The sequence below is a fragment of the Rhinoraja longicauda genome, chromosome 26, assembly GCF_053455715.1.
Source record: "Rhinoraja longicauda isolate Sanriku21f chromosome 26, sRhiLon1.1, whole genome shotgun sequence".
Classification (NCBI taxonomy): Eukaryota; Metazoa; Chordata; class Chondrichthyes; order Rajiformes; family Arhynchobatidae; genus Rhinoraja; species Rhinoraja longicauda.
Window position 1 is genome coordinate 2,122,676 of NC_135978.1, and position 21,096 is coordinate 2,143,771.

A 21,096-nucleotide genomic window follows, 5' to 3' on the forward strand; every position below is an offset into this window, starting at 1 on the left:
CGTAATGTTTCAAGTCTGAAGAAGGGTCTAGATCCCCCCAAAAATAGCCAGTCCTTTTTCTCCAGAGATGCGGCCTGACCCGCTGTGTTACTCCAGCACTCTGTGTCTATCTTGCATCTGTGATTCTGTGTACTGACCATGTATTATACCAAACCTCGCACCTTTGAATACCTCCATAACTAGCTGAAGGATGTAGGTCGGGTAGATTTTACTGATCTTTGCAGCTGCTGGTATTTCTGAAGGTGCAATGGTGCCTCAGCCATAATGCAATCACCTGCTCCACACCAGTCAGACCTGTAATTCTCGTTCCCATTCCTCCAACGCAAATACCACAGGTTGGTGGAAGCGCAGTTCCGTAAATTAGAGATGAAACACACTGATAAACTCTTTATTGCAAGAGACGTCTATTCAGAAGTCAAAAACAGTAGCATGAACAGACCCTGAGAGTGAGAGAATTCACTTTGACCACCAAAAAGATGCAGGTATCACAAAATGTTGGAGTAACTCAGCAGCATCTCTGGAGGCAGCATCTCTGGAGAGAAGGCATGCTGCCTCACCCATTCCTTCTCTGCCTGACCTGCTGAGTTACTCCAGCATTTTGTGAAACCTTCGATTTGTACCAGCATCTGCAGTTATTTTCCTACCAAAAAGATGCAGTTTAGTTGAGACTGGACCAAGTGGACCCGTTGGGCCCAAACCACTCCTGCATTGGTGCAGCACCCTCTCCTCCCCCCTCCCCCTCCCGTCCCTCCCTCCTCCCTCCCCCTCTTCCCCTCCCTCCCCTTCCCCTCCCCCCCCACTCCACCCCCTCATCCTCCCTCCCTAGGAGATAGATTTAAACTTTAAAATGTGAATAACTTTAAAAATATAACATCAATTTTAATGAAACTTTTTCCATTGGCACCAAAGGTGAGTAAGGTGGGCCTAAAATTGTCGCGCTATCGTGTACTGCCTTGGCTGTAGTTCAGGAACAAACAAACAAACGAGAGTTTTAGTATATAGATGTGTAGGAAGGAACTGCAGAAGCTGGTCTGAAGAAGGATCTCGACCTGGATGATCAGCCATGATCATATTGAATGGCGGCGCAGGCTCGAAGGGCCGAATGGCCTACTCCTGCACCTATTTTCTATGTTTCTATGTTTCTATGACCCGAAATGTCACCCATTCCTTCTCGCCAGAGATGCTGCCTGTACCACTGTTACTCCAGCTTTCTGTGTCTATCTTCAATTTAGTTTAGAAGCAGTCCATAATGGACCATTGTGGGCCGCACCTTTCCTTGATTATCGTTGCTGGCTTTGATTTGTTCTTTTGCATATCTTTCATTCTTTTGTTCTATGTACCTTATCAGGGGAGAACGTTCAAACTCTGTAGAGACAGCACCCGTAGTCAGGATGGAACCCGGGTCTCTGGCACTGTGAGGCAGCAGCTCTACCCGCTGCGCCACCGTGATCTTGAATGAGACGTTGCGTTTGTCACCTCTTCCCATCTGGGTCTGTCATCTGCTGGCCTGTGATTACTCAGTGAGAGTTAAAGACTGTTCTCTTGTCTCCAGTTTAAATATCCCTGCAGCCTAGCAGAGTAAACAACCCTTGTTTACAAAAGCTGCAATTCATAATGGGCGTGATGTTTGCCAAGATGAATTTAGATTATTTGTGTTCTCATTCCTCTCAGCATAAATTCAACCAAATACCCAATACAAATTTCATGTTAAATTTATTTTTTTAATCCGCTTCAACAAATACCCATCTGAACAAATATTGTAGTAGTCAAAAACGTAATGAATAAGATTTAACCCAGGAATGAGTGGGTTCACCTATGATGAGCGTTGGTCATGTCCAATCCGGTGTGTGCAAGATACTGCATGTCCCTTCATCCAGGCACCATCATCTGATTGGAGAGATCTCTTTTCAAAGTTCTGGCACGCCTGTAACCATTTTTAGTTTGATTATTAATGTCCTAAGGGATAGGAGTCGAATCAGGTCATTCAGCTCATCAAGACTACTCCGCCATTCAATCATGGCTGATCTATCTCCCCCTCCTAACCCCATTCCCCTGCCTTCTCCACATAACCTCTGACACCCGCACTAATCAAGAATCTCTCTATCTCTGCCTTAAAAATATCTACTGACTTGGCCTCCACAGAATTCCATAGATTCTCCACCCTCTGACTAAAGACTCAAGTGAAAACCAAAATCCTATCTAAACATAATGTAGGCTTCTGCTTTCACCAGCTTTACAGGCAATTAATTCCGGATCCCCTTCAGGTTTATAACATGTTTGCTTCAACTTCCCTCTGATCCTTTGGCCAATTACTTCAACTCTGTGTCTCTTGGTGCTTGGCAGCTCGTTCCACGCACCCATAGAAACATAGACAATAGGTGCAGGAGGAGGCCATTCGGCCCTTCGAGCCAGCACCGCCATTCATTGTGATCATGGCTGATCGTCCCCAATCAATAACCCATGCCTGCCTTCTCCCCATATCATATCATCATATCATATCATATATATACAGCCGGAAACAGGCCTTTTTGGCCCACCAAGTCCGTGCCGCCCAGCGATCCCCGTACATTAACTATCCTACACCCACTAGGGACAATTTTTACATTTACCCAGCCAATTAACCTACATACCTGTACGTCTTTGGAGTGTGGGAGGAAACCGAAGATCTCGGAGAAAACCCACGCAGGTCACGGGGAGAACGTACAAACTCCTTACAGTGCAGCACCCGTAGTCAGGTATCTCTTGATTCCACTAGTCCCTAGAGCTCTATCTAACTCTCTCTTAAATCCATCCAGTGATTTGGCCTCCACTGCCCTCTGTGGCAGAGAATTCCACAAATCCACAACTCTCTGGGTGAAAACGTTTTTCCTCACCTCAGTTTTAAATGGCCTCCCCTTTATTCTAAGACTGTGGCCCCTGGTTCTGGACTCCCCCAACATTGGGAACATTTTTCCTGCATCTAGCTTGTCCAGTCCTTTTATAATTTTATATGTTTCTATAAGATCCCCTCTCATCCTTCTAAACTCCAGTGAATACAAGCCTAGTCTTTTCAATCTCTCCTCATATGACAGTCCCACCACCCTTTATGTGAAAAACCTACCCCTCAGATTCCTATTAAATCTTTTCGCCTTCACCTAAAACCTATGTCCTCTGGTCCTCAATTCACCTACTCTGGGCAAGAGACTCCATGCATCTACTGGATCAATTTCTCTACTGATTTTATACACCTCTGTAAGATCACCTCTCATCCTCCTGCGCTCCCAAGGAATAGAGTCCCAGCCTACTCAACCTTTCCCTAAAGCTCTAGTCCTGGCAACATCATCGTAAATCTTCTCTGCACCCTTTCCAGCTTGACAACATCTTTCCTATAACATGGTGCCCAGAACTGAACACAATACTCTAAATGTGGCCTCACCAGTCCTGCCAATGTTAATCAAGTTAACAAGGAAATTACTCTCTGCAGACTCTAGAATACAATGACATCGTTCCTATAAAGTGCTGAACAGAAACGTATCTTATACTTACATTGTGGAAAGCTAACATTCGAGCTACACAGTTCAAGCATAACTCCCTTGGTCTTATAATCTATGCCTCGACTTTCAGAAGAAACCATCAGTAGACATACAGATTAAGATATCTCAGTCCCTCCACTTCATTCAATATCCCTTCCCCTGTGGCACTTCCCTTCGGCCCAACATGTCCATGCTAACCATCAGAGCATCATAGAGTCAAAGTGTCCTGGAGTCATAGCATCATAGAGTTGTAGTCATAGAGTCATACAGCAAGGAAACAGGCCCTCCGGCCCAACTTGTTCATGTCGACCATCAGAGTATCATAGCGTCATAGAATTATAGGATCGTGGTGTCTTAGAATCATAGCATCATAGAGTCAAAGTGTCCTAGTGTGGTGGTAAAAAGCTTTCACGGAATTTACCTGGCTCCTCGCCTCAAACTGGGCACTTTCCCCTCACCCGCTACACTAGATTCATAGGAGCAAAGAGTCATACAGTCTGGAACAGGCCCTTTGGCCCGACTCATCCATGTCGACCAACATGCACCATCTACACTAGTCCCACTTGCCCATGTTTGGCCCATATCCCTCTAAACCTTTCCTATCCATGTATCTGTCCACGTGCTTTCTCATCTGGTGTACTGCATTCGGTGTCCACAATGTGGCCTCCACATTGGGGAAACCAAACGCAGATTGGGTGACCACCTTGTGGTCCAAAGGGGTGAGCCTGACCTTCTTCCCATTGCCACCACTTTAATTCCTCATCCCTCTCCCACTCTGCCCGATCAGGCTTGACAACCAAACAAGTTGCACATTGTAATCAGTATGTGACTCATTGCCTACATTTACAATTATGAAATAAATATCTGAGTCATTCAATTCATTGGAATGTGCTGAGGAGTGATTAGATCTGTGTTCATTCCTATCTCAGGCAGTTTCATTGAGTGAAGGCAGTGTCAGAGACAGAGATGCTTAGTGATTATCCGAGGATGTCACCCATGCCATTAGTGACTCCAGTTTAAACAGCTGGTCCCACAGCTGTGAATATTGATGGAAAAAAGAATCTATTCATCTGCCTTTGTTCAACTCTTTCCAAAGATATTACCAACATTCACCATTGTACATTAATTGTTATATTGATCTGAATAGCTTTTGGTTACACTGCAGACTGAGCCTAACTCAACGAACCACCAGTGAAGGGAATTGCCCACTTGATAACCCCAATGATATACTTGCATCTACACGATCATTTTATATGTGTTTGTTAACAAGTAGGTAGCTGATTATTGCACACGGAGTTAGTTATTGTCCTTAACATTGTGTGTATAAGCAGTTTAGATACTACTTTGGCTTTAGGCTTGGTTTTCTTGGTTGAGCGCTTATCCTGGTGTTCTCACACAAGGTCATAAGGAATAGGAGTAGAATTAGGCCATTCAGCCCATCAAGTCTACTCCCCTATTCAATCATGGCTGATCTATCTCTCCCTCCTAACCCCATTCTCCTGCCTTCTCCCCATAACCTCTGACATCTGTACTAACCAAGAATCGTGTACGTGTACATTCAAAACTCCGCTGCCCGTCTACTCACCCACACCCCGATCCGTGACCATATCACCCCCGTCCTTTACAAACTCCACTGGCTCCCCATCCCCCAGAGAATCCAGTACAAAATCCTCCTCATGACCTACAAAGCCCTCCATAACCTGGCCCCATCCTACCTGACCGACCTCCTCCACAGGCACACCCCCACCTGCACCCTCCGCTCTGCTGCTGCCAATCTCCTATCCCCCCACATCCGGACCAAACTCAGATCCTGGGGGGACAGGGCTTTCTCCATCGCTGCTCCCACCCTATGGAACTCACTACCTCAAACCGTCAGAGACTCCTCCACACTCACCACATTCAAAACATCGCTGAAGTCTCACCTGTTCAGTACTGCCTTCAACCACTGAAGGTCACCCCACCTTCTGTCTCCTTTCTCTGTTCGTTTACTTATTTATCTATTTATTCACTTCCCTATGTTCTCTAAATCCCTGTAAAGCGTCTTTGAGTATATGAAAAGCGCTATATAAATGTAATGTATTATTATTATTATTATTATTGTAATTTTAGTTTAGTTATGGCATGGTCAACCGGGATTACGGTTATTAATTTATATTATTAATTATTATATATTTACCTATGTGTTATTGCATTAATAGGCCCGTTACGTTGCAGCAAGTAAAAAAAATCATTATTCTGTTGCTGCTACATAGGGCAAGTGAACATCCTTGATTCTTGAGTTGTCCTAGATTCTCAAAATTTTCCACTCAATGACAGGGGTGGCACGGTGGCGCAGCGGTAGAGTTGCTGCCTCACAGCACCAGAGACCCGAGTTCAATCCAGACCACGGGTGCTGTCTGTACAGAGTTTGTACGTTCTCCCTGTGACCTGCGTGGGTTTTCACCGGGTGCTCCGGTTTCCTCCCACACTCCAATGACGTACAGGTTTGTAGATTAATTGGTTTCAGAAGAATTGTAAATTGTCCCTGGTGCTAATGGTAGTGGGGTGATCGCTGGTCGGCGTGTGGGCTCGGTGGGCCACAGAGCCTGTTTCTGTTCTGCATCTCCAAATTCTAAAGATACCAAATCCTCCAATGGTGCCATGGTGTCTGTTTTACAAATAGTTGTTGATCCAATAAAAAAACATTCTTCTTTAGTTTAACAACGGAGGAAGAGTGTGTTTGAAGGTCGCTGTGAGTTGTTCGCATACTGTCGGGTTGCAACACTGCTTGCTCTGGGAACAGCTCTGCAAGATACCGCAGAGAGTTATGGATGTAGCCCAGTCCATCACTCAGACGAGACTCCCCACCATTGACTCCATCTGCACTTCAAGCTGCCTTGGGAAAGCAGCCAACATAATCAAAGACTTATCCCACCTCAGTCAATCCTTCTCCCCACTCCCGCCTGGCAGAAGATACAGAAGCTTGAAAGCGTGCACCACTAGACTCAGGAACTGCTTCTTCCCCTCTGTTATCTGGCTTCTGACTGGTCCTTCCATAAGCTACGGTACTGTCCGATTCACCTCTACCCGATTGCGGGCATTGGACTTTGTCTCTGGAACTGATGCGCTACGATGCTAAGAACTACATTCTGCACTCTGTATCTTCCCCTTTGCTCTACCTATTATACTGGAGTTTGACTTGATTGTATTCATGTACAGTATTATCTGATCTGTTTGGATAGCGAGAAAAACAAAGCTTTTCACTATGCCTTTGCGCGCATGACAAAAAATAAACCTAAACCTAAAATACGTTTTGGTTATACTCATGGGAAGTCCATGTAAAGTTGCCGATTTGCCAGTGTGGTCTATGTCCTGCATTGATTATTTGTGTTGATATTCAATGACCTGTTCCACTCCCAACATTTCCATGGTCCACAAAATGAACACAAAACAATAAAATCTACGGAAAAACATAAATATTAGTCTTTTACCCAGAGTAGGCGAATCGGGAACCAGAGGACACAGATTGAAGGCGAGGGGGGAGGGGGACGATTTAATGGAAATGTGTGGGTTTGTAGGTTAATTGGCCCTCTGTAAATTGCCCCTCGTGTGTAAGGAATGGATGAGAAAGTGGGAAACATAGAACCAATGTGAACGGGTGATCGATGGTCAGTGTGGATTGAGTGGGGCTGTTTCCGCGCTGTATCTCTAAACTAAACTAAACTAAAATGTTCTACAATCTCAGTTATTTCGAAACATAACAGCAAAGTTGACAAATGGAGGTGAGGCTTTGCAGTCCACTCATTCTTTTAAAAGGAGATTACAGAGTCGGGCAAGTTCCACGTCATTCCATTCTATTGCTCAAGAATATTCTGCTTTAACAATCAGGCCACCTCCTGAGAATACCACCAGGTTCAGATTGTCTGCGGTCACAATTAGTTTAGTTTAGAGATACAGCGTGGAAACATGCCCTTCAGCCCACCGGGTCCACACCGACCAGCGATTCCCACGCATTAACACTATCCTACAATTTACATTTATACCAAGCCAATTAACCTACAAACCTGTACGTCTTTGGAGTGTAGGAGGAAACCGGAGATCCTGGAGAAAACCCACGCAGGTCACGGGGAGAACGTACAAACTCCGCACAGACTGCACAAGTAGTCAGGATTGAATCCGGGTCTTGGGCGCTGTAAGGCAGAAACTCGACCTCTGCACCACCGTGCCAGCCCTATCTATCACACAGACCAGACTCCTCACCATCTGCACCTCATGCTGACTCGGAAAAGCAGCCAATATAATCGAAGACGTCCCACCCCGGTCATTCCCTCTGCTCCCCGCTCCCGTCGGGCAGAAGATTCAAAAACTTGAAAATCCATACCACCCAGATTCAGGATCAGCTTCTTCCCCTCTATTATCAGACTCCTGAACGGTCCTCTCATCAGCTAAGGGTGTTGTCCCAATCTTCCAACCTACCTCATTGCAGACATTGACTTTTTCTCTGTCACAGGTACTTTACAATGTTGTAAAATTATATGTGTAGGAAGGAACTGCTGATGCTGGTTTACACTGAAGATTATAGACACAAAATGCCTTTTGAAAAATTATATTCTGGTACTTTGTATCTTTGTGAATATGGCTTGATTGTACTCATTTATTTGATTTATTTGGATAGCACGCAAACAGAAGCTTTTCATTGTATCTCAGTTCACTTGACAATAATAAACCTACACAAATACTAAATTTAGCCCACTCTAAAAGGAGGTATACTGAAAAACAATAAATACAGTTTCCCTGAAGACAAAATTTTACGTGACAATAAACTAGACTGAAATGCTTTGGAAATCAGTAGAAACAAGGAACTGCAGATGCTGGTTAAAACAAAAGGACACAAAGTGCTGGAGTAACTCAGCGGGTCAGGCAGCATCCCTGGAGAATATTGATAGGTGACGTTTTGGGTCGAGACCCTACTTCTAACTGACCTGCACATTGTGTCTTTTATTGTAAACCAGCATCTGCAGTTCCTTGTGCCTACTGATTTCCAAAGCCTTTCCTCCTGCTGCATATTTGTTTTATTATTTGCATGTTTGTGTTTTATAATATTCAATAAGTCTTTTTTCTCTGTGCAAATGTTTCTGTGCCTCTCTGCCAGCTGACAAGATCAATCGGCTAGGATGCAAGTTGACAGCTTGCACAGACACGCACACAGACGTGTACACACAGAGACAGACATAAACACAGACACGCACAGACACAGACGTTCATGCTCACATACAGAGACAGACGCACAAGCTCACACACAGAGACAGACAGGCATAACACACAGACAGACACACATGCTCACACACACAGACATAAACACAGATACGCACATGCTCATACTCACACAGGCATTAACACAGAGGCACACACAGACATATATGACACACAGACATATATGACACACACTGATGTACACAAACAGAAAAACACATACTCCCAAATACACACACACATACACACAGACACACACACAGACACACACAGAAGGGTCTTGACCTGAAACGTCACCCATTCCTTCTCTCCTGAGATGCTGCCTATCCCAGTTACTCCAGCTTTTTGTGATACCAGACACACACACAGATATATACACAGACACATATACACACACAGACACACACACAAATATATACACAGACACTGCCACTGTATGTTGTTTCTTTTTTCTTCTTCCTAATCAGATGTGCAGCACTTTGGTCAACGTGGGTTGTTTTTAAATGTGCTATACAAATAAAATTGACTTGACTTGACTTGACACACAGATATATACACACACACAGATATACACACACACACACACACACACACACACAGATATACACACACACACACACACACACACACAGATATACACACACACACAGATATACACACACACACACACAGATATACACACACAGATATACACACACACACACAGATATACACACACAGATATACACACACACACACACACACAGATATACACACAGATATACACACACACACAGATATACACACACACACACAGATATACACACACACACAGATATACACACACACACACACACACAGATATACACACACACACACACACACAGATATACACACACACACAGACATATACACAGACACACACACAGATATACACACACACAGATATATACACACACATACACAGATATATACACACAGACTCACAGATCAGATAGACATGCACACGGACAGACACACACACAGATATGCGCGCGCGCACACACACTCAGAGACACACAGAGCCACATGCCCAGACAAATACCCACCCACAGACACACAGACAGATATACCCACACACACACACACACACGGGGACGAGCACTGACCGGGCGGCTGCAGCAGCTGACGGCCGCGGGCGCGGGCGCGCGCGCGCGCGGGGAGGGGGGCGGGGCGGGGCCGCCAACGGCCGCGGCGCGAGCGCGGGAACGAACCCCGCCCACCCCCACCCCCCCGCCCGGGATCGCGCGCGCGCGCGACCGCCACTGAGTGTCCCTGGAGCACCCCTGGAGCGCGCGTCGGGAACGCGTCGCCCGCCTCGGCCGCCGGTGAGTAGCTCAGCCCCACACAGCACAGCACAGCACAGCCCCGCCATCGCCCACCGCCACCCGCCACCGCCACCGCCACCCGCCACACTCACTCACACACACAATGGATCCGCGGGAGGGGAGGGGGAGACATGGCCGCCGCAGTCTACCCCGGGCCGCTCGCTCCCTCCCTCCCTCACTCCCTCCCTCCCTCCCTCCCTCACTCCCTCCCTCCCTCCCTCCCTCACTCCCTCCCTCCCTCCCTCCCTCCCTCCCTCCCTCACTCACTCACTCACTCACTCACTCACTCACTCACTCCCTCCCTCCCTCCCTCTCCCCTTCTTTCCCTTCACTCCTCTCTCTCCCACACTCTCTCCCTCTTTTCCTCCTTCCTTTCCTCATCACATCCCTCCCTCCCTCTCCCCTTCTCATCCCATCACTCATTCCCTCTCTACTTTCATTCCCTCCCTTCTTCACTCCCTCCTTTCCTCTCCCACTCCCTCCTTCTCTTCCCTCATCTCTCCCTATGAAAGTGTCATTGATCTCTTCCCTCTCTCCCCTCCCTCACTCCTCTCCTCCTTCTCCCCTTCCTTTCATCACCTCCCCCATCTCATCTCCCCAAGTATCATTGATCTCTCCCTTCCTCTCCCCTTTTCTTCCCTCTATTCTCTACCATGAAAATATCATAGGTCTCTCACCCCCCCTCCCTTCATTCCTCCCTCCCTCTCTCCTTCCTTCCCTCCTTTCATTCCCTCCTCCACTCCCTCTCCCTCCTTTCCTCAATCTCCCCTTCTCTCCTTTCCTCTCTCCCCTTCCTCCCTCTCCTTCCTTCTCTCCCTCCCTTCTTTCCTTCTTCCTTCCCTCTCTCCCTCCTTCTTTCCTTCTTTCTCCCTCCCATCTTTCCTCCCTCCCTCCCTTCCCTTGTCTCTCCCCCTCTGGATCTCATCTCCACTATGAAAGTATCATTGATCTCTCTCTCTTTCCTCCCCCATTGTGTGTGTGTGTGGGGAGTGTGTGGCCCTTTCTTTCCCCCTCCCCGATCGTAGGCTGGGCTGTCAGTGAGGCACTGGCCCGGCCCAGATACCCTGGGACAGCTGTGATCAATGGGGAGACCAGTGCTGGAGGGGAGAGCTGGGTTCAGAGGGACTTAGCAGAGGGGGAGGTGAGAGATCAGTGTGTAGGAAGGAACTGCAGATGCTGGTTTAAAGCGAAGCTAGACACAAAATGCTGGAGCAACTCGGCGGGACAGGCAGCATCTCTGGAGGGAAGGAATGGGTGACGTTTTGGGTTGAGACCCTTCTTCAGTTCAATGATACTCCCATGGGGGGAGGTGGGATCCAGGGGGAGAGAAGTGACTTAGCAGGGGGAGGTGAGAGATCAGTTATAATTTGAGGCGGAGAGATGAAGCAAGAGAAATGATGGGGCGGGGGGGAGGGGGAGGTGTGATCAGGAGGAGAGGGGGAGATACAAGACCCAGGGGGGGAAAGGTGTCATCCTGGGGGAGAGAAGGGACCCAGGAGGAGATGCGAGACTCGGGGGAGGAGGTGTGACGCAGGGGGTGGGGGAGAGGTGAGACCATATAACATTTCACATAATCTGAGGTGTTCAATCATACTTTATTGTCACATGTACCTAGGCACAGTGAAATTCTTTTGCGTACAGATCAGTAAAAATCTTACTATCCATAAGCGCATACGATACATACGTAATCAGGGTTAGCCCTTTAAAGCGGTGGTCTAGTGTGGTATTCCAGGCCAAGCGGTATGATCAGAAGGTGCGGGGTGTATCGGGTGTTTGCCCATTGAAGTGGTTTGAACTGGGGAGAGAGGTGTGACCACAGGATGATTCACACAGCGGGTGATGTAACAGGGTTAGTCCTTTAAAGCAGTCCGGTGTAGTAATGCAAGGGAAGAGGTGTCATCACAAGGTGATTTACAAGGCGAGAGGTAGTATAAGAAAATAACTGCAGATGCTGGTACAAATCGAAGGTATTTATTCACCAAATGCTGGAGTAACTCAGCAGGTCAGGCAGCATCTCGGGAGAGAAGGAATGGGCGACGTTTCGGGTCGAGACCCTTCTTCAGATACAAGGCGAGAGGTGTACCTGCAGTTCCTTCTTACACAAAAAGCTGGAGTAACTCAGCGGAACAGGCAGACTCTGAAGAAGGATCACAGCCCGAACCGCTACCCATTCCTTCTCTCCAGAGATGTTGCCTATCCCGCTGTTACTGCAGCATTTTGTGTCTATCTTCGGTTTAAACCGGCATCTGCAGTTCCTTCTTACACGTTCCTACACATTTCGTCTGCTCCACTGTGAAATCTCAAGTTATGCCTACTTTGAATACGTTCTCCTCCTTTCTGCTCTCTCTCGCTGCTCCCCTTCTGTGGAGTCTGAAGAAGGGTCTCGACCCGAAACCTCACCAATTCCTTCTCTCCAGAGATGCTGTTACTCCAGCATTTTGTGTCTAATTTGGGTGTAATCAGGGTTTGCATTTTAAATCAGTGGTGTGGTAATCCAGGGGGGGGGGGGGGGGGTATGATCAGACGTTGAGAGGTCTAACCACAAGATAATTCACACGTCACGAGATGTTATCAGACTTTTGTTTGATCATTTGTTGCTTTTTGCCTCTCCCCTGCCTCTTGTTTCCCTCTCCCCTGACTCTCAGTCTGAAGATTGCCTCTCCCCTGACTCTCAGTCTGAAGATTCCTTTTCTCCAGATATGCTGCCTGACCAGCTGAGTTACTCCATCTTTTTGTGCATATCTTTGGTGTAAACCAGCATCTTCAGTTCCTTCCTACACATTATGCCATTTAAAGCAACAATCTAGTGTGCTAATCCAGGCAAAGAGGTGAAATCACAATGTGAGATGCATCACAAGTTTGGTTTTAGTTTAATTTATTATTATCACAATCACATGTACCGAGGTACAGTGAAAAGCTTTTTTTTGCGTTCTATCCAATCAGTGGAAAGACTATACATGATTACAATCAAGCCGTCCACAGTAGGACAGATACAGGATAAGTGTTTGCCCTTTGAAGTAGTAGTCCAGTGTGGTGATTCAGGGGAAAAATGTGTGATCACACGATAAATCATATGTTGAAGGTGTAATCAGGGTTTGCCATTCAAGCAGTAATCCAGTGTAGTAATTCAAGGGACGTGGTGTAATCACATAGTGAGAGGTGTAACTACCTTTTAAAGCAGTGATAGACACAAAAAGCTGGAGTAACTCAGCGGGACAGGCAGCATTTCTGGAGAAAAGGAATGGGTGACGTTTCTGGTCGAGACCCTTCTTCAGACTGTTCATGTACGAGAGGGGTTCACCGACGGGCTGAGTTGCTATCGGCGCCGCATATGGAGGTGTGCTGCTATGAAACCTTATTTAAAGCAGTGGTCCAATGTGATAATCCAAAGGGGAGAGTTGAGAGCAGATGGAGAGAGGTGTAACCACAAGATAATTCACACGGTGGGAGATGTATCAGAGCTTGCACTTTTTTACATGCCAATTAATTCAAAAATTGACTTGATATTAAAAATGTATGCTATCTTTTATCAAGCGCTTTTATTTTTTAAATATATATAATTCTTTTCTCGGCAAAATTGAAAATCTAGATTAAGAGTCAAGAGAGAGAGTCAAGATATGTTTCAGATAGAACAATGAAATTCTTACTAGCAGCAGCACAACAGAATATGTAAACATAGTACTCTGTAAACAATATAATAAACAAGAGAAAACAAAGTTCGGTGTGTGTATACACATACTCACAAATACACATATATATAGATCATATAATTATATATATCTCCACACACAAACACGCACATATACGTACACACAAAAAAAAAAACCAAGTGCAATAATAATACTAATAGACTTGTAGTTCAGAGCTTATTTGAGGTTGTAGTGTTTAATAGCTGAATGGCTGTAGGGAAGAAGCTATTCCTGAACCTGGACGTTACAGTTTTCAGGCTCCTGTACCTTCTGAGATGGCAGGAGTGAAATGAGTGTGTGGCCAGGGTGGTGTGGGCCTTTGATTTAAGCTTTACCAACGACAGAAAGTAGTGTTAAAATGCTGGCATTGTCTTGGCTACATCTCTCAATTTTTCCATACAAAAATAATTTATTTAATATATTTTTCCTCTATATTGTAGATAAATAACCAGTCGCATCAATATTTTTCCCATCTATTTACTTTTTGGAAGATACATGTTTTACCAGTTTGGTCAGGCATTTGAAAAAAAATGTAAACAGTTCATGAACGTATCAATAAGAATGCTATAATGCTGAGAACTTCATTCTGCACTCTGCATTTCCCCCTTTGCTTTACCTATTGCATTTGAACTGATAATATCTGTGGTATATCTGACCTTCTTTCCTGTATCTCAGTGCATGTGACCATAGTAAACCTAAACCTCAACCTCCAAAAAAGATTTATTGCATTTAAAGTGTTCTGTTCAGAGGGGTTAAATTAATAATTTGATTGTTCATCAATGTCTAATAATGCAGAAAACACTAAGGCTTGATTGCTGTTGGTTCCAACAAAGTTATTGTATCAAAATAATGTTATAATGTGTAGTTGTGTACTTTATTTTGTGAAGCTTCTTGTACCTTCGAACAAGAGTTCTTAATTGTTAACCATATAATGTTGAGATCTTAAATGCGTCAATTAAGTATTACAAAATTGGTGAATGTTGTTAAAACTTTGTCATAATAAAACGTCCTTATAAAATAGTTAGAAATAACGATAGACACAAAAAGCTGGAGCAACTCAGCGGGACAGGTAACATCTCTGGAGAGAAGGAATGGGAGACTCTTCTTTAGACTCGACCCTAAACGTCACCCATTCCTTCTCTCCAGAGATGATGCCTGCCCCGCTGAGTTACTCCAGCTTTTTGTGTCTAGCTTAAGTTTAAACCGGCACCTCAGTTCCTTCTTTCACATAGTTGGAAATGACATTCCACTTTAATGAGAAAGGGGGAGTACATATTTTTCTTTGTACAGTGCTCATAGTAGGTCATTTAATTAAGGAAAAAATGAACATATTCCAGATTTTCGAGGTCTTTTATTCTTCATAGTCTGGAGGAAACTAATCTGGGGATGATTGCAAATGTCAGGATATATTATTGTTTTCCTCAGAACATTTAAAGTTGGACATGCTTTACTGTGGGCCATTAGTAACTTAAATACTGCTTATAAAGCAGCAATTTTTCATGCGCGACTGTTATCAATTTTCTTATTTATGTGCATAGCAAGTTTGTTATTTTTAGCCTTAATGTTAAACAGTGTTGGGATTCAAGTTGTTTAAGAAGGGACTTGAGTATGATGTGTTGGCACAACATATTGACAGTCCATATGTTGTGAAGAGAAGCTGAGTTACTTGGAACTCAAGCACATCTTTCTCTGCAGCAGATTTGAGGTTAGAATGGAAAAGTAAATGTTTCAGACTACATGTGAATTGAAGCTTCACACAAGACCTTCTTCAATAAAGGCCTCAACAGAGTGCAGTTATTTTAGTTCCCAAATAAGTAATTCTAATGAAAATCTAATTATAATTCGACTGGGAGTAGCCTCATGGTATGTGCAAAGATGTTTCTGATTTGCAATATCATGGATTATTTAAGTTATGTTACTTTGGTTGGGTTGGAAATCTCATTTTGTTAGAAGATGCTCATCCTTTTATCTGGAATTTTGCTCAAGAATCAAGTTTAATTGACATATACTGACACTAGAACAATGAAATTCTTACTTGCTATCAGGTCTGTAAATAAAATAAAAACATAATGCAAAATAAACAAAACAAAAAAAAATTAATAACCCCACCACGAGTGCAGAAACACCCCCTGTCCTTAGTGCAACCAAAGACAGTTCAGAGTTGAGATTGGTATTGTGAAGTGTTCAACAGCCTGATGATTGTTGGGAAGAAGTATTCTTGTACCTGGTGGTCACAGTTTTAAGTCTCCTATACCTTCATCCTGATGGCAGGAGTGAAATGAGAGCTTGGCCAGAGTGGTGTGGGTATTTGATGAAACAGACTGCCTTTTTGAGACAGCACCTCCAACAGATCCTTTCAATGGTGAGGTGGTAAATACCTGTGGTAACCAGGCAGTGTCCACCACTCTCTGCAATCTCCTTCGCTCCTGGGTGTTTGAGTTGCTGAACCAGGCCGTGATGCAACCAGAGAATATGCTCTCTACCGTACACCTGTGGAAGTTCAAGAGAGTATTCATCAACATTCCGAATCCCCTCAATCTTTTAAGAAAGTGAGGGTGTTGATAGGCTTTCTTTACGATTACATCACTTTTCTTGGCCTAGGACAGATCTTCAGAGAACTTGCCCAGGAACTTGAAGTTGTTGACTCTCTTCAGCACGTCGATGAAGAAAGTTTCGTGAATCCTCGGCTTTTCCCTTCTAAACAATCAGCTCCATGGTCTTGCTGATGATGGGAGCAAGATTGTTGTTCTGGCACTTTTCACAAGTTCACAAGTTATAGGAATAGAATTAGGCCATTCGGCTCATCGAGTCTGCTCCGCCATTCAATCATGGCTGATCTCTGCCTCCTAATCCTATTTTCCTGCCTTTTCCCCATTACCCTTGACATCCGTTCTAATCAAGAATTTGTCTATCTCTGCTGTAAAAATATCCACTGACTTGGCCTCCACAGCCCTCTGTGGCAATGAGGGCAATCGGATTTTAATTCTCCATCCCACAATCATGACCCATTGTTCGTCCAACAACGGAGGTATCATCGGGGCCATTCCTAGTCACGTGTGTGGCCAAAAATGTGAAAAATTGTGGAATACATCACTTCTAATTCTGAAAGCATTACAGGTATATTGTTTTTGTACTGTGTACATGACTTATATCGTCTTTGGATCGTTCACCTTGTTGTGGTGAAGAGGCTTGCGTGCCCCCATGATTCCGAGATTCCGAGAGCGATGCCGTCGGAAGCACTAGCTTCTGGTAGGGCCACTCATGGGGGTACGGTCGAGGATGAGGGTCCAGACTAAGAACGATCCAACCTACAAGACCTCAACGGCGGACCAGGCGGACAAAACTATCTTGAACTCAAGGGTTGTGAAGGCGGATGAAGGCTGCAACAGATCTATCGGCTCCAATCGTCTTGGTTCCCTTGCCATTGGAATTAGTTGATTGATTTGTGAAGGACCGTGTGCTTCTTGGAGTGCAACATCGGGTACACGTTAAACAAACACGCACAGGCGTCTTCGTTTTGTGACGGAATGTAGACCATCATCCTCGACCTCGAGGGATAGCCACGACGATGACTTATGTATGTCGAAGTTTATCAAGTGAAATTTTTATATGTTATGCTGACAATGTTTGTTTAGGGTAAGAGGCCAAGTATGACTGGTCGCGTGTATGACCTCAAATGGCCACACACGTGACTAAGAATGGCCCATCGGCGTATTTGAAGAAGGCGTTGGAACTGTGTCAGGCTATACAGTCATGTTTATAAAACGAGTAGAGAACTGAGCACACAGCCCTAAAGTGCTCCAATGCGGTTTGTTATTGAGGAGGAAGTGTTGTTGCCAATTCGTACTGTTGTGCTCTGCCAAAGAGGAAAACAAGGATCCAGTTACCGGGAGATGGGCAAGGATTCAGTTCCCTGAGACTGATAACAAGTTTGGAGGGGATGATGGTGTTGAACTCCAAGCTGGAGTTGATGAACAACAGCATGATTTATGCCTTCCTATTGTCCAAGTGGTCCAGTGCAGAGCGGAGAGCCAGCGAGATCGCATCCCCTGTTGATCTATTGTAGCAGTAGGCAAATTGTAGTGGGTCTAGGTCCTTGCTAAGGTAGGAGTTGATCTGCATCATAACCAACCTCTCGAAGCACTAGGTAGACACAAAATGCTGGAGTAACTCAGCGGGACAAGCAGCATCTCTGGAGAGAAGGAATGGGTGACGTTTCGGGTCGAGACCGTTCTTCAGACCTTCTCTCCAGAGATACTGCCTGTCCCACTGAGTTACTCCAGCATTTTGTATCTACCTTCGATTTAAATCAGCATCTGTAGTTCTTTCCTACACATATTCTCAAGGCACTAAATCGCCACTGGTCAGTAGTCATTGAGGCATGTCATCTTATTCTTCTTGGGCACCGGTATTATTGACACCCTTTTAAAGCAGGCGAGAACCTCAGACCTTTGTAATTGAGGTTTAATTAAAAATATTATATAATGAATATTGGGTCTTCATCGCTTCACATAGGCACATTTTATGGTGCTAATTGGAGCAACAAGTTTACCTCTCGTCTGCCAAGATCTAGGTCTTGATTGACTGCTTTTTGAATGATTTCAATGTATACTAGTGTTGAATTATTTTTTACAATATTATGAACAGACAGGCCCACCATCTTTAAAACTTGCTAGACTGTTTATGGAAGCCACTCATTTAAATATACTGATTTCTGAGTTTACTACAAATGGTGTAAAACTAATTTGTATATATTAAGTACCCATAGCTTCAACTGTTTGGACGACTTCATTGTTACCTAAATAGAATAATGTTATTCTGTGTGTGGATATGTCCCAATATTGGCAGCACAACCATTGGACTGCCATACATCTTTATAGGCAGAAACCAGAAGTGGACTCAAATAACATACTACCTCAGATAATGTTGGTATTTATTGGTCATCTGTGCTGAAAATGTGAATATATTGTAGAAGGACAACGATGCAAAATTGATGTGAGATGGCCACTGATGTAATAATGCTGTTGCATAATAGGGGAACGAACCCAGAGACCCGGGTTCGATCCTGACTATGGGCGCTATCTGTACGGAGTTTGTATGTTCTCCCCGTGACCTGCGTGGGTTTACTCCAGGGCAAACTCTTTGATAATTCAGACTGTCAACCAAACAAGGGCTGAAAGTATAGCAAACAGTTCGATCCTCAGCCCTGCCAATGCTTAGTTCAGTACTGTGTGCATGTTAAATGTACCGAATAGTGAAAGGCTTGGATAGAGTGAATGTGGAGAGGATGTTTCCACTAGTGGGGGAGTCTGGGACCAGAGGCCATAGCCTCAGAATTAAAGTCAAAATTACCTTTAGAAAAGAGATGAGGAGCAATTTCTTTAGGGTGGCACTGTGGCACAGCGGTAGAGTTGCTGCCTTACAGCGCTGGAGACCCGGGTTTGATCCTGACTACGGGTGTTGTCTGTACGGAGTTTGTACGTACTCCCTTTGACCGTGTGGGTTTTCTCCGAGATGTTTGTTTTCGTCTCACACTCCAATGACGTACAGGTTTGTAGGTTAATTGGCTTGGTATAAATGTTAAATTGTCCCTAGCATGTGTAGGATAGTGTTAATGTGTGGGGATTGCTGGTTAGTGCAGACTCACTGGGCCAAAGGGGCTGTTTCCACGCTGTATCTCTAAACTAAACTAAACTATACTAAAAAATTAATTATACTTTGAGTGTGAAGTATCTATCTTGCCTTCCAATTTGGCTGTACCCATAATCTCTTAAACTGCGTGAAACTTAAACTTGCAGAAATATAATATAGATAATTTCAGTGTTGTTACTTCTTTTGACTTGTTCAGGATTGATGTCCCAATTTGTGTATGGCTACAAGGATTTTATTTCTCTATTAAAGTCAGACTATTGTTAAAATCAAGCTTTATTTTGCTACTGTTTTTCAAGTTTTTCAAATTGCTGTCTTTTAGTGCAGAAGTGGTCTTGAGAGAAGAATATTTTAGTTTGCTAGCGTCATCACCAATCACAATATATTCTTCATGCCTGCGTAGAATTTTACTCTGAAATAGTTGGGAATGGACTTTTCCCCAGTGTATAATACTAACAATATAAAACTTCCTAATTGTTCCATAAATTGTGGGTCAATGAGTTACAACTTTAAGCTCCCAAAGGCATTGTTCACAAAAAATTCAAATAACAGAAGTCTGCATTTTAGTGATGCGTGACTGGCACTATTTGCATTGTGCTCGAGTAATACAGTACTTGCATTTTGCATTTATAAATCTATTGTGAAGGTTTTCAGATATTGTTGCTGGATGATGACTTGGTGATAATTAAGTAAACATATCATTCAAATAAATATGAAAATAGGTCATATATATGGATTAAAGATTCAATCCATATATAATATTAAGAACAAAGAATGTGGGCCAAGGAATGGCAAATAGAATTTAACACTTGATAAGTGTGGGGTGTTGCACTTTTGTATGTCAAACTAGGGCAAGACTTGTAGTAAATGGTGGAGCCCGGGAGAGTGCTGTAGAACAGACAGATCTGTGAGTATAGGTGCAGGGTTTGCCAGCAGTGGCGAGTCAGGTGGACAGGGTGGTGAAGAAGGCATTTGGCACTCTTGTCTTGGGAAAGGTGTTGAGTACAAGTGTTGGGACATCACGATGCAGCTGTACAAGTCGTTGGTGAGTAATTTATACAGTTTTGGTCACCCAGCCAGAGGAAGGATGTCATTAAGTTGGAAAGGGTGCAGAAGAGATTCACCAGGATGTTACCTGGGGTTCAAGCTTGAGTTACAGGGAGAGGGTGAATAGGCTGAGACCTTTTTCTTTAGAGTGCAGGAGGCTGAGGGGTGACTATATTGATGTGTATGAGATCAAAAGGGAAATGGATAAAGTGAATGCTCCCAGTCTTTTTCCCAGGGTAGAGCATTCAAAAACCAGCGGGCATATGCTTAAGGTGAGAAGGGAGGTGTTTAGCTCACTAACTATTGTAGATGTTACAGCTAGCATTTGCTGTCCATCCATAATTGGTCCATCTCTATGTCAGTTCGGGGAGTAGTTATGAATCTTTTCGTCTGTAAGCCTGTAGTTAACCATAGGCCAGACTAAGGAAGGGAGGCAAACGCTGTTTCATGACATTAGTGCTTTTGCTACAGCACAGTAATCTCACAACTCTTGTCGCATTATTACCAGTATTCTTCCTGGGACCAGTAAACTAATGCAGAGTTGGTGTTGATTTTTGGACGGTTCATGCCTGGACAACTCAGTTCTGTATTGATTAGCCAGTATACTAAATTAGTTTGGCA

General features: G+C 44.3%; 2 protein-coding genes across 10 annotated transcripts in view; one reads left to right on the forward strand and one right to left on the reverse strand.

The window, feature by feature from the left end:
* LOC144606449 (beta-crystallin A1-like) overlaps positions 1-9,903 on the reverse strand; it is a 50,236-nt gene extending 40,333 nt beyond the window's left edge. Inside the window, exon 1 of the mRNA XM_078422539.1 lies at positions 9,872-9,903. The gene's annotated coding sequence lies outside the window, so the exon portion shown is untranslated. The remainder of the gene's footprint in view (positions 1-9,871) is intronic.
* Positions 9,904-9,976: 73 nt separating this feature from the next.
* The window catches only part of myo18ab (myosin XVIIIA b), a 174,224-nt gene continuing 163,104 nt past the window's right edge, over positions 9,977-21,096 (forward strand). For all 9 annotated transcript variants that reach the window (XM_078422485.1, XM_078422486.1, XM_078422487.1 and 6 more), the window contains exon 1: positions 9,977-10,090. The gene's annotated coding sequence lies outside the window, so the exon portion shown is untranslated. The remainder of the gene's footprint in view (positions 10,091-21,096) is intronic.